Below are 12,794 nucleotides of genomic sequence, written 5' to 3' on the forward strand. Positions count from 1 at the left end.
TGTTTGTGATTTAGAGTGGGCTTGATTTGTGTGTGTGAAACAAGAATGAAAATGCCACCAGGGACCTTGTGAGTGTTGCCATTGTGTCATCAGCTTTGACTCTTATGAGTCTTTGTTTGCTTCTTATTCCATCCACATAGGTGAACTTCCTGTGTCTAAACAGTGTAGGTTTAATTGTTGACCGTCTCTCCAAATTTAGTTGTTAAACATTTAAGGATACAATTACTTTGACCTAATGGTCTAATTTCAGGTAAGTTTTAATCTGAGAGAAGCATAAGTGCTCTTAGACTACACTGAGATTGCTTTATACGGTTTACTACAGCATATAGCTTCTACTCCAGATTGATTAGAATGCATGTCTTGCATAAAATGCATGATACAGTATCACATAACTATATATACATTATATATACAATTGTGTAGGGTATATCATTACCTCAATGCAAACATGATACATTTTATTTAAGCTCATAGTTTTTTCTCTCTGAAGTGGAAACCTTTCTTTAGTTACAACAGAAATGAAAGAACTAAAATATAGGACTTCGTATATTCTTCCTAGTCATTTTGAAATGGGTTAATACATTCTTTATGCCTTTTTAACACTTTACCTTAATTTCAATAAATCCATTCTGACATATCTTTCACATTTATACAGTTGATTATAGCTTTTCTCTCTCTGAACTAAGACATATATACACGTCAAGAAGACAACTTTAGTAGATCATGGAAGGGTTGCTTTGAACTGTGTTGAGCACTTCCGTGCTGGGCACAGTGCTGGGAGACATGGAAAAGGAATACAGAGATGAGTGATTCATCCCTGCTCTTGAGGAACTCAGAGTCCCAAGGAGAAAGAGACAAATAGATGGGTTATACTTCTACATGGAAACACTATATTAAGTATAAACAAATTCACTAGTGGACTCTGGAGAACAAAGAGTTGTTTTGTTTGTTTGTTTTGTTTTGTTTTTTATTTTTTTGTATTTTTCTGAAGCTGGAAACGGGGAGAGACAGTCAGACAGACTCCTGCATGCGCCTGACTGGGATCCACCCGGCACGCCCACCAGGGGCAACGCTCTGCCCCTCCGGGGCGTTGCTCTGCCGCGACCAGAGCCACTCTAGTGCCTGGGGCAGCAGCCAAGGAGCCATCCCCAGCACCCGGGCCATCTTTGCTCCAATGGAGCCTTGGCTGCGAGAGGGAAAGAGAGAGACAGAGAGGAAGGAGGGAGGGGGGTGGAGAAGCAAATGGGCGCTTCTCCTATGTGCCCTGGCCGGGAATTGAACCTGGGTCCCCTGCACGCCAGGCCGACGCTCTACTGCTGAGCCAACTGGCAGGGCCTTGTTTTGTTTTTTAAAGGAGAGGTAGGGGTTGGCTGACAGGCCCAAGAGAAAGTGCCTTCTTCCTGACCCAAGGAACAAGAAAAACACATGTCCTCAGTGTTAGGAATACTGGGGTAACATTTATTAACGTCTTTGAATGCTGTTACTATTTTATTTTGGAAAAATAGAAACTATCCAGGTATAGAGTACTGTGGGGACAAGGGAGAATGTGGTTAATTCTACCAGAGGGACGATGGGTCCAGGGAAGTGTCTATGAACATTCGAGCTGGGCCTGAAAGGATGCGTGGGACATCAGTGGGCGGGGATGTACCGGGTGATGTAGGCCATAAGAACACTGGGGCAAAGATAGAGGAAGTCGTGGTAATAGCGACTATCCCAGTATAATGATATCTTGTAACTGAGAGGTGAGAAGGTCGAGGGCAGGGTGGTCAGAGCCCTGGCTGAGTCCGACCAGCCTGTCGGGATCCTGCAGCCACTCTGCGAGTCGGCAGCAAGGTGCTGAAACAGTCTCTGCTTCCACTTCCTCTGAAAAGTAACACCTGTCCCCAGGGCTGCCAGGTCGCACACCTGCAGGAGGCATTGTTCACATTATACACGGAGGACCTACCCGCCTCAGGTGGGTTGGGGGAATTAATCAAGGTAATTAATAGAGAGACATGGCATAGTAACAGGCACGTAGTGCTCAATAAACATCAACTACTGTTATTCAGGCAGCTACATTTTAAAGAATGAATCCATTTTAAATCCCTCTTATTTATAAAGGCTTATGCATCTCTATCCTTATTAAGCAATCTGTGTTTTCTGAGAGTAACTTGAATACAATGCACGATGTACTTTGCTTAATTTACTGGGCTTCAAATTTGTTGTGAAGGAAGTATATACAAAGACAAAAGACAAAAAACAAATCAAAGCAAAACTAAACAAACAAACAATTAAATCATTTCAAATGGTTTTTGAATGAGTAATTTTTTGTCCCTGATCTTGGTTCATTCAATTCATGCCAATCCGTTAGAAGTATCAAATATATTTATTTTTATTAGTAAAACCTGTCTCCTATGACTAGTGTTTCCATTGGGAACTTTTTCTAATACAATTTTTATGACCTTGGAGTTTAAAGAATTTTATTTTTTTTCTCCCTCTTTATATCCAGAAGCAAGAATGTTGAGAATGGATTAGCTGATTAGAACATCTGACTCAGAAAATGGGACAGCCATGAATTTGCCTGAAGATTCAGAAATACGGCTGGGGGACGATGATTATTATTACCAGACCTCAAATGTCAGCAAACACTTCAGGGTGGCAGGAGAGGGAAAACAAAGCACACGAGGTTTAATGGCTCTTGCTGTGAGGGTCTTTGAGCAGCTAGGATGGAATTATTTGCTCAACACATGGTAGTGTCTCTGTTACTTGTTCAACTGGATTAATTGAAGCTGGTTAACATCTATTTTGTAAAACAAAATAGCCTTTACGACTCACAGGTGCATGTGAGAATGCAAAGGTTCATGGTTTAGTTAGGATCTGTCTTGAGAGATCTAGTCAGCAGAGTGTGAGATGAGAATGAGCACAGTGACTAGGTCAAGTCAAAGGAGCTTGGTTAGCCATTTATACCGCAGTCACAGGTTGAATTCAGACTCTGAGACTGGAGTTTAGTGTGCAGGCTGTGCATTCGGGAGGCCCCTGGGGCACACCCTGGAAGAAGGGAAACTGGATTGGGCGGAGGGAGAAGACGAGCTGTGATGGAGGCCTCATCGCAGCGCTGGCCAAACCCGCAGGGGCCTCTGGAGCTAAAATGGCCCACCAGAGTTGTCTCATATTTGGCTAAAATGGCCAAGCCTTTATACTGGTTAGTTATCAGAGATGGGCTTCTCTAGGAGGGGTGAGACCCTGGGCAAGGGGACCGTGCAGCTGAGGCGATCCCTGATTGGCCTCTCCACAGAACTGCCCACAGCTGGGACACGTCCTTCCTGTCCTCACTTGCCCCCCATCAGTACTCATATAACATACGGTATCCAAACTGGTTCCCAGAAACCTGACAGGACAAAGAGCCTCGCCCTCTTCCTTCTCTTATTTCCCCACAAAATAAAGTCTCAAGTAACTCACTATCCCAAATTACTTACACCGCTGGGCGACACCAACACCCCCAACACAAAAACATAGATCTAATACTAACTCTGTGAGGTAGGTTGTGTTTTTCCCCACGCAGGAGTTATATATATAAGGCACTTTTATAGCCCTGATCTCTTCACCAGACTCTGGACCCATAGTCACAGATAATGATGGAGCAATTTTGGTGGGGCATCTCACCGTGACCTCAATACCAGTGTGCTCAAATCTGAACTCATTATTTTTACTCTATTTGCTTTAGCATATGACCATCTAGCCACCAATCTTTATTTTTTTATTATGGTAAAATACCTATAACAATATAATTTTCACCTTTTGGAAGTGTACAGTTCAGTGGCATTAAATGCACTCATAATGCTGTGTACTGGTCACTACTATCCATACCCCAAACTCTTTCATCATTGCCGACATAAACTCTGGCTGCACCCACTAAACAATATGTCCTCCTTCCCCTTTCACCTCATAACCTCTATTCTACTTTGTTTCTCTGTGAATTTGTCTATTCTAGGCACCTCATATAAGTAGAATCATATGTTCGTTCATCTGTGTCTGGCTCATTTCATTTAGTGTAACATTTTCAGTGTAGCATACATCAAAATTTTATACCTTTTAATGGCTGAATAGTATTCCAGTGTGTATGTATATGCTGTGTTAATCTATTCGTCTCTTGATAGATTTTTTTCTTAGTTCTTTCCAGTGATACTGCAACAGTCTTATCAATGGCAATCCATAGCAGTCCCAACCCTTTATACTCTTTCTGTCGCTGTCATGATCTTTCTAAAATAAACAGTAAGATTCTCCTTGGGTATCTATTCATTGCCCTTACTCACCATCCCCGACCCTATCCCATCCTTGACTACACCTTAGTGCCGGCCCAGTTAGAGTGGCGTTCCTTGTCATGAGCCTCCGCCTCCTTCCCCAGGCTGGTGTGCTTTGTGCTCCTGTGCAGCTGATGCTCCAGCCACACCAAATCTCTGCCCAGACCTGCCATGCCCTCTTACCTGCTTGTCTTGCTTGATCCTGCTGCTTCTGCCTGGAAGAGAGTCCATTCTATTTTTTCCACCCAGAAATCTCTACTCAGCCATCAAAACCCAAGTTAAACGTTGCATCTGTGAGGCCCTCCCTGGCTCTGTCAAGTAATCTGTTGCTCCTTTCTCTGTTTTCCCAGAGTATTGGCTTCTCCCTCTAATTTCAGTCCTTATTGCAGTGTACTGCAATAACATGCCTACTTGCCTGCCTTTGTTTGTTAGATTGGCTTCTGCCTGGACTGCACGTTTTTTGCACATTTGTGTCACGTGCCTTGAAATTAGTAGCATTCACAAATAAACAGACAAGAGCAGTGTGAGGGGTGCCAGCTATAAGTGGAGTCTGGGTTCAAGGACCAACTCCACTCCTGAGTGGCAGGCCTTGGGCGCATCACATCACCTCTGAGTTTGTTCCTTCATTTGTGAATAATTCAACATCCTAGAGTGGTATTGAGAACTGAGATAATTGATGTGGAAATGCTCTTCATAAAATAATTATGAGGGTTTGTGAAGGATCAGTTTTATTAGTTTTCACGTGTGTCTCATTGCAGGTAAACTCGTGCTTCTCTACAAGGAGTTCCCAGTTCTGTGAATTATTTCTTTAAGAATAAATCACAACAGCCTGACCAGGCAGTGGCACAGTGGATAGAGTGTCAGACTGGGATGTAGAGGACCCAGGTTCGAAACCCTGAGGTTACGGGTTTGAGCATGGGCTCATCCAGTTTGAGCACGGGCTCACCAGGTTGAGTGCAGGGTTGCCAGCTTGAGCGTGGCAACCTGACCCCATGGTCACTGGCTTGAGCCCAAAGGTCACTGACTTGAAGCCCAAGGTCGCTGGCTTAAGCAAGGGGTAATTCACTCTGCTGTAACCCTCCGGTCAAAGCACATATGAGAAAGCAATCAGTGAACAACTAAGGAGCCACAACAAAGAATTGATGCTTCTCAACTCTCTCCCTTCCTGTCTGTCCTTATCTGTCCATCTCTCTGTCTCTGACACACACATACACACACACACACACACACACAGAATAAATCACAGTGGGGATGTAACTTTGGAGTAGATGATTTATTTGAGTTATTTTTATGTTTGGTTTGTTTGTACAAGTGGCTATCAATGCAGGGATGCAGAGTTCAGGCAATAAAAGAGATGTTTCTCATCATCAATGTAGTCCAGTGGCATTGCTTTGTCTCGGGGTAGTAAGTTCCCTGTCACTGGAGGTGTACAAGCAGAGGTTGGTAACCTTACCTATCAGGGAAGCTTTTTAGACAAATTCTGACCTAGACTAAGGAGGAAAAGGGGGCAAGCCCTGGCCGGTTGGCTCAGCGGTAGAGCGTCGGCCTAGCGTGCGGAGGACCCGGGTTCGATTCCCGGCCAGGGCACACAGGAGAAGCGCCCATTTGCTTCTCCACCCCTCCGCCGTGCTTTCCTCTCTGTCTCTCTCTTCCCCTCCCGCAGCCAAGGCTCCATTGGAGCAAAGATGGCCCAGGCGCTGGGGATGGCTCCTTGGCCTCTACCCCAGGCGCTAGAGTGGCTCTGGTCGCAACATGGCGACGCCCAGGATGGGCAGAGCATCGCCCCCTGGTGGGCAGAGCGTTGCCCCTGGTGGGCGTGCCGGGTGGATCCCGGTCGGGCGCATGCGGGAGTCTGTCTGACTGTCTCTCCCTGTTTCCAGCTTCAGAAAAATGAAAAAAAAAAAAAAAAGAAAAGAAAAGAAAAGGGGGCAAACTAGCTGACCCCTGAGGTTCCTTTCATTTTAAATGTGTATAATTCTAAAATTTACATACAAATTATACTGAGAGATGGACCAGGGTTTTTGTATTCTATTCAAGTGATAAAGCATAATGGTGGGTTTTTTCCCCCCTTCTTTAAGTGAAAGTTTTTAATTTTTTGTAAGATCAAAGATCACACACAGTAAAAAAAAATCTGACATTTCTACTTTGTGAGTCCCGGCTAAAGCAGAGATTCGATTTTGAAATATGAAAGCAAACTGTAACTAGCTCAATTTAAGTATCTTGGATTTATATTTATATATAACCTTTAGAGTGCTTCCAACTTTTCACCCTGGAGAGAAGGAGAAATGACAGTAATCTTACTTAGGGCTGGGAGTCTAGGAGACACTAGTTCTAGGTTAATGGAAAACTGACACGGCTTCGCTTGGGCTTCTAAGCAGTTTCCACCCCCTCCTAACTGATGTGAACTCTCACACCCTGGGACAGATAGTTATGGGTCTCACATATTAAATTGAGTGCTTCTGTGGTCCCAGCTCGATTGCAAATCACTTTTAAAAACATTTCTTCACAGTATTTTTAAGAGCACTATTTGTTTTTATACATTGCCCTTTCACAGTCCAACGCTGCTTCTTAATGTTTTTATTGCTCATGGCAAACCCATTTCAAGCCTCTGAAAATGACTTCTCGATGTTTTTCTATTTGCACTGTCTCCACTCAAGTGTGCTGGCGTGTGGCTTGCTCTCCCTGATCACTCTGCAGTGCCCTCCATGCTCCCACCCACCCCCTGCCGCAAGGAGACAGATGTGGAAAGGAGTCAGAAGCGCGCAATGTCAGCATGGGAAGGCTTCCTAAATTTCATCTAAACTAATTTAAACCTCTGCACTCCCTTAAGGGTGCAGAAACTGAGGTATGAGAGAGGGGAAGGTGTCATGAAGCGACTTAGAGCCACCTTAAGCTAGGATGAGCACCTTCAAGTTGTAAAAGCTCTGATTTGGTCTCCCAGAAGCAGTGTGTGCAACGGGGCGCAAGTGCAGTGGGAGGCGAGCCTCGGAAACACCAGCGGAAGGGTGGGGGCGTGAGGCCAGGAAGGGAAGGCAGCTCACTTCCAGACTGTTCTGTGCAAGGGGCTAGGGTTTGTTTACAGCCAGAGAAAGCCCTCAGGGGTGAGTTGTGGGGGCTTTCAGAAAGAAGTTGCCAACAGGTAGGATAGGTGGGTGCCTAGGGGACATGAGTGAGCAGCAACAGCCTCTACTAGAGGTCAGATGTTCCTTCTCCCCGTACCTAGTCAGTAAGCCTCACTGCGTTAGAGGGGAGGGGCTAACGAAACATGATTTGTACGGGGAAATTAAATGTACAGTGTTGGAATCTACAAATGAGTAAATGTCCCTATTTTGTGGTTTTGCACCTTATCCACCTTTGCACATCCTGTCCTTCCACCTCACCTTGTGTGACTTCTCCTAGAAAATGTTTATTCATCCGCCAAGGCCCACCTCCAATATGAACTTTCCTGAGTCCTTGGGTAAAATTAGCTAGCTGCTGCCCCCCCCCCCCCCCCCCCCGCTCTGACAGCATGTCGTGCTAGCTCTAAAATATCTTGAATAGGAGTGTCACGCCTCCTGTGTGCCCATCTCCTCACTACTAATGGTAGTAATAAATGGCTAATGTTTATTGAGTGCCATAATTCTGGGTCAGGGACTGTTTTAAATACTTAATGTGAAATAACTAATTTCATCCTCTCAACTCTATGAAGTAGCTGCAATGCCCACCTCCATTGTGGGGACTGGGAGCTGAGAGAGTGGGGAAGCTACTTTGTCAATGTCATGTAGTTAGCTAGTGGCAGAGCTGAGGTTTAGATCCAGAAGTTCAGGTTTCCAAGTCCCTGCTTTTTTTTAAAAAAATTATTTTTAAATTTTTTGAGTTGACATGGTTTGCCAAACCATACCGGGTTCAAATGTACAACTCAATATAACAGCTCCTCATGCCCCCCACCCGCCCTAAGCAAAGTGTCTCTCCACCGCCATTTCCCCCCCTTTGCCCTCCTTCTCCTTCCCCCACAGCCTTTCCCTCTGGCTGCTGCCCCTCTGTTACCTGTGTCTGTGTGTTATGTATGTGTGTTTTATGGCTAATCCCTTCACCTTCTTTGGTCCAGACACCTCTTCCTTGTTCCCTCTGACAGCTGTCCATCTGTTACCTGTGACCCTGTCTCTGTTTCTACTTTGTTCCTCAATTTATTGTGTTCACTAGACCACATATAAGTGAGATCATATGGTACTTGTCTTTCTCTACCTGGCTTATTTCACTTAGCATAATATTCTCTAAGTCCATCCACACTGTCACAAAAGGTAAAAGTTCCTTCTTTTATACCTCCGAGTAGTGTTCCACTGTGTAAATGTACCACAGCTTCTTTATCCACTCATGCACTGACAGACACCTGGGCTGCTTCCAGATCTCAGCCATCGTAAATGCTGCGATGAACATGAGTGTGTGTCTTTTCTTTTGAACTTGTGTTTTAGTATTCTTAAGATATATCCCTAGAAGTGGGATAGCTGGGTCAAACAGCAGTTCCATATTTAATTTTTTGAGGAATCACCATACTGCTTTCCACAGTGGCTGCATGAGCCTGCATTCCCACCAGCAGTGCACAAGGATTTGCTTTTCTCCACACCTTCACCAGCACTTGTTGTTTGTTGATTTATTGATGAGCGCCATTCTGACAGGTGTGAGGTGGTATCTCACTGTGGTTTTAACTTGCATTTCTCTGATAATTAGTGATGTTGCACATTTTTTCATATGCCTATTAGCCATCTGTATGTCCTCTTTGGTGACATGTCTATTCAGGTCCTTTGCCCATTTTTTAATTAGATTGTTTGTCTCCCTGGAGTTTTATAAGTTCTTTACAAATTTTGGTTATTAACTTCTTATCAGATGTATCAGCTAATATGTTCTCCCATACAGTGGATTGTTTTTTCATTTTGTTGATGGTGTTTTTTGCCGTGCAAAAGCTTTTTGGTTTGATGTCGTCCCATTTGTTTATTTTTTCCTTTGTTTCCTTTCCTCAGCAAAAATATTGCAGCAAGAAAGGATTTTTATGGTTTCATGGCTCATTTTTAAGTCTTTTATACAATTTGAATTTGTTGTTGTGTATGGTGTAAGTTGGTGGTCTAGTTTCATTTTGTTGCATGTGCCTGTCCAATTTTCCCAACACCATTTTTTTTATAAATAAATTTTTATTTTAATGGGGTGACATCAATAAATCAGGGTACATATATTCAAAGAAAACATGTCCAGGTTATCTTGTCATTCAATTCTGTTGCATACCCATCACACAAAGTCAGATTGTCCTCCATCACCTTCTATCTAGTTTTCTTTGTGCCCCTTCCCCTCCCCCTCCCCCTCTCTCTCCTTCCTTCCCCCGCCCACCGTAACCACCACACTCTTGTCCATGTCTCTTAGTCTCGTTTTATGTCCCACCAATGTATGGAATCCTGCAGTTCTTGTTTTTTTCTGATTTACTTATTTCACTCCATATAATGTTACCAAGATCTCGCCATTTTGTTGTAAGTGATCCGATGTCATCATTTCTTATGGCTGAATAGTATACCATGGTGTATATGTGCCACATCTTCTTTATCTAGTCTTCTATTTTTTTTACAGTGATTAAAGCCTTTAAGCAAACTCTTGGCCAATACAGCAAGAATCCATAAAAGAATAGTGTCCTTAACATGTTCACCAAGTCCAAGTTGGACCCAACACCATGCCAAATCCCTGAAAAATGCAACCCAACCCCAGTTCAATCTGTTAGGAGCTGTCACAAGGAGCAGGAATCCAGGAAAAGTCCACATCCAGGAAAAGTTCGCATGGCACTGGAATTGTTGTCACAATTCTATACTTTGCAGCTCATGTCCAAGTCCCAGTGACCGCTGCTTCTAGCTGGTAATGATTCAGGTAGACTGGAAAAGCCATCTGCAACATGTGTGGAGATGGAGCTTCTGTTCTCCTCTGCCTGGAGAGATGAGACCAGGTTGCTTTCCCCTGGAGCTCTGTGACTGTGGCTTGGTAAAGAGAACCTTGGGATACACTAAGCTGGGTGGCAAAGGTAGATTCATAATAGAAGTTGGCAAAAGGGGAAAAGAGAGCTCTAAACTAGGAGTAGGTCCCAGCCTGAAATATGAGTGGGGCATTGAGGTAGGAGGAATAAAGTAAACACTATATGTTAAACAAAGCAGCAGAAAATAGGACTATCAGCACCCACAACAGAGATCTTCGAGGGAAAAATAAAAACCTGACTATTCAGGCAAGACATAGTTAAGTGGCCCTTGTGCAAATGAGAACAGTTTACCTGCTTCTTGGAAGAAATACCCTAGGCTCGTCCACAGTGTCGTAGATGGGGCCAATGGCCCTGGGCACCTTCAGCCTTCAGTGGCAAACCCCAGCATTCTGGGCAAGGTTAGGTCATAGGTGGCTGGAGCAGGGCTGGAAGAGACTGAACCCTCCCTTAGAGGAGCAAGGGAGAAACCTACTTTCCAGTGTCCCTGTTTCCTCACAGCAGAGGCATGTAAGTCTGGCAGGCTTTAGCTCAATGACCTTCCTTTCCACTACTGAAGCAGGACCTAGATGGCATCCTATAGACCCCTTTGGGGAGTTGGAGCCTTTAAGGGCATATCCTAAAAGCTGGTAGTTCCCCTGATCTCTATTGGGCTTTTTCTGCCTCTTGGTATTTTAAAGGCCATGCTCAGAAGATCTCACTGAGGGGTTTGAGGATCCCCATCCACCTATATAAATCTTTTCCATATATCTGGAGCTATTTGGAAAAAGACAAAACAGTGTTATTAGCTGGATCAAATAAAGAAGATAGTAGTTTGCAGGAAAAAAAGATTTGGTGTCTCCTGTTCATCAGCATTCAAAAGAAATGTAAATTTTTTAAAGTAAAAAGCATGATATGGTAGACCCATAGGAGTTCCAGGATATGACTCCTCCCTTTTAAATTTTTTTAAATTGACTTTAAAATATTTGCTGGGTACACTTTAATAATACCTTGACTTTAAAGATTGTAAGAATGACAAAATACAGTAAATGCTTTTGCTCCATATGCAGGAGCATTATCAGTTTAACCAGTTTAAAAAATCCTATAATAGAACAGTGCATACAGACAATGAGCTATAACATGCTTAGCAGCCTCTCCTGTTCATACAGAGGTTAGTATAAATCCAGAATATGTATCCACTGTAACGTGAACTAGGACTGTTTGCCAAATGAAGGTATATGAGTAACATCCATTTGCCAAAGTTGTCCTGGTATGGGTCCTTGAGGGTTAACTCCAAATGAAGGGACAGATTGTAGTATAGGACCCCTTGGACAGGATTTCCCAATCTGCCGTGCTGCTTCCCGAGAAAGTTGAAACTGTTTACACAGGGCTGCAGCATTCTGGTGATGTATAGTATGAGACTGAATTGCTTGATTTGTCATGGTTACTCCCAATAATTTTCTTTTGGGTAGCTTGATCAACAAGGGCATTCCTATCCCCTGGCCGGTTGGCTCAGTGGTAGAGCATCGGCCTGGTGTGCAGGAGTCCCGGGTTCGATTCCCAGCCAGGGTACACAGGAGAAGTGCCCATCTGCTTCACCCCTCCCCTTCTCCCTCCCCTCTGCCTCTCTCCTCCCCTCCTGCAGCCAAGGCTCCATTGGAACAAAGTTGGCCCCGGTGCGCTGAGAATGGCTCTGTGGCCTCTGCCTCAGGCGCTAGAATGGCTCTGGCCACAACAGAGCAACACCCCAGATGGGCAGAGCATCCCCCTCTGGTAGACGTGCTGGGTGGATCCTGGTCAGGTGCATGCGGGGAGTATGTCTGACTGCCTCCCCGTTTACAACTTCAGAAAAATACAAAAAAAAAAAAAAAGTCATTCCCTGGTGCTAAAGCTCCAGGGATCATTGAGTGAGCTTGAGTATGTCCTATAAAACATGGAGCTCTATGTTGACATATAAGTCTTTGAAGAAGGAGGAACTGCTGAAATAGTTCAGCAGCATTTGTCCCGAAGACAGCAGTCTTTATAGTGGAAACACCATAAGTAAATATTTGCTGTCTGTCTATAGATTAAAGGGGGAATATGCCAAATGCTGAAAAGCCATGATCATGGCATATAATTCTAGACTTTGAGCTGATTTTAAGTTGACAGTTTCAGTATAAAGTTGTCCATTGATTTGCAAGAGCGATTTGCCATTTAGTGGAAGTTTCCCAGAGCCATTGTTGTTGATCCTTTGAAAAAAGGAACAACAATAGTTTTGAGGCTCAAAACCTATAAGCTGTAAGTGTTGCCTATGCCCCTTGATAATCAAGGAGGTGACAAGATCAGAATATGGAAGTGTATTCCATGGGCTATTAGATGGTTCAATGTGCCCAAGCTGTAGCTGCTCTTGTACCAATTGAGCAGCTGCCCTAAGTTTCTCCTGAGAAAGGGGCCATTGGTCTACCCATACAGGATTATCTGATTTCCAAGTAATTGGGTCTGCACAATGCATTATTGAGGTAGCAGGAGCTACCAAGGCCCCTATGCTAAATTTTGATATCCTAATCCACACC

Source organism: Saccopteryx bilineata, chromosome 3 (genome assembly GCF_036850765.1).
Source record: "Saccopteryx bilineata isolate mSacBil1 chromosome 3, mSacBil1_pri_phased_curated, whole genome shotgun sequence".
Lineage (NCBI taxonomy): Eukaryota > Metazoa > Chordata > Mammalia > Chiroptera > Emballonuridae > Saccopteryx > Saccopteryx bilineata.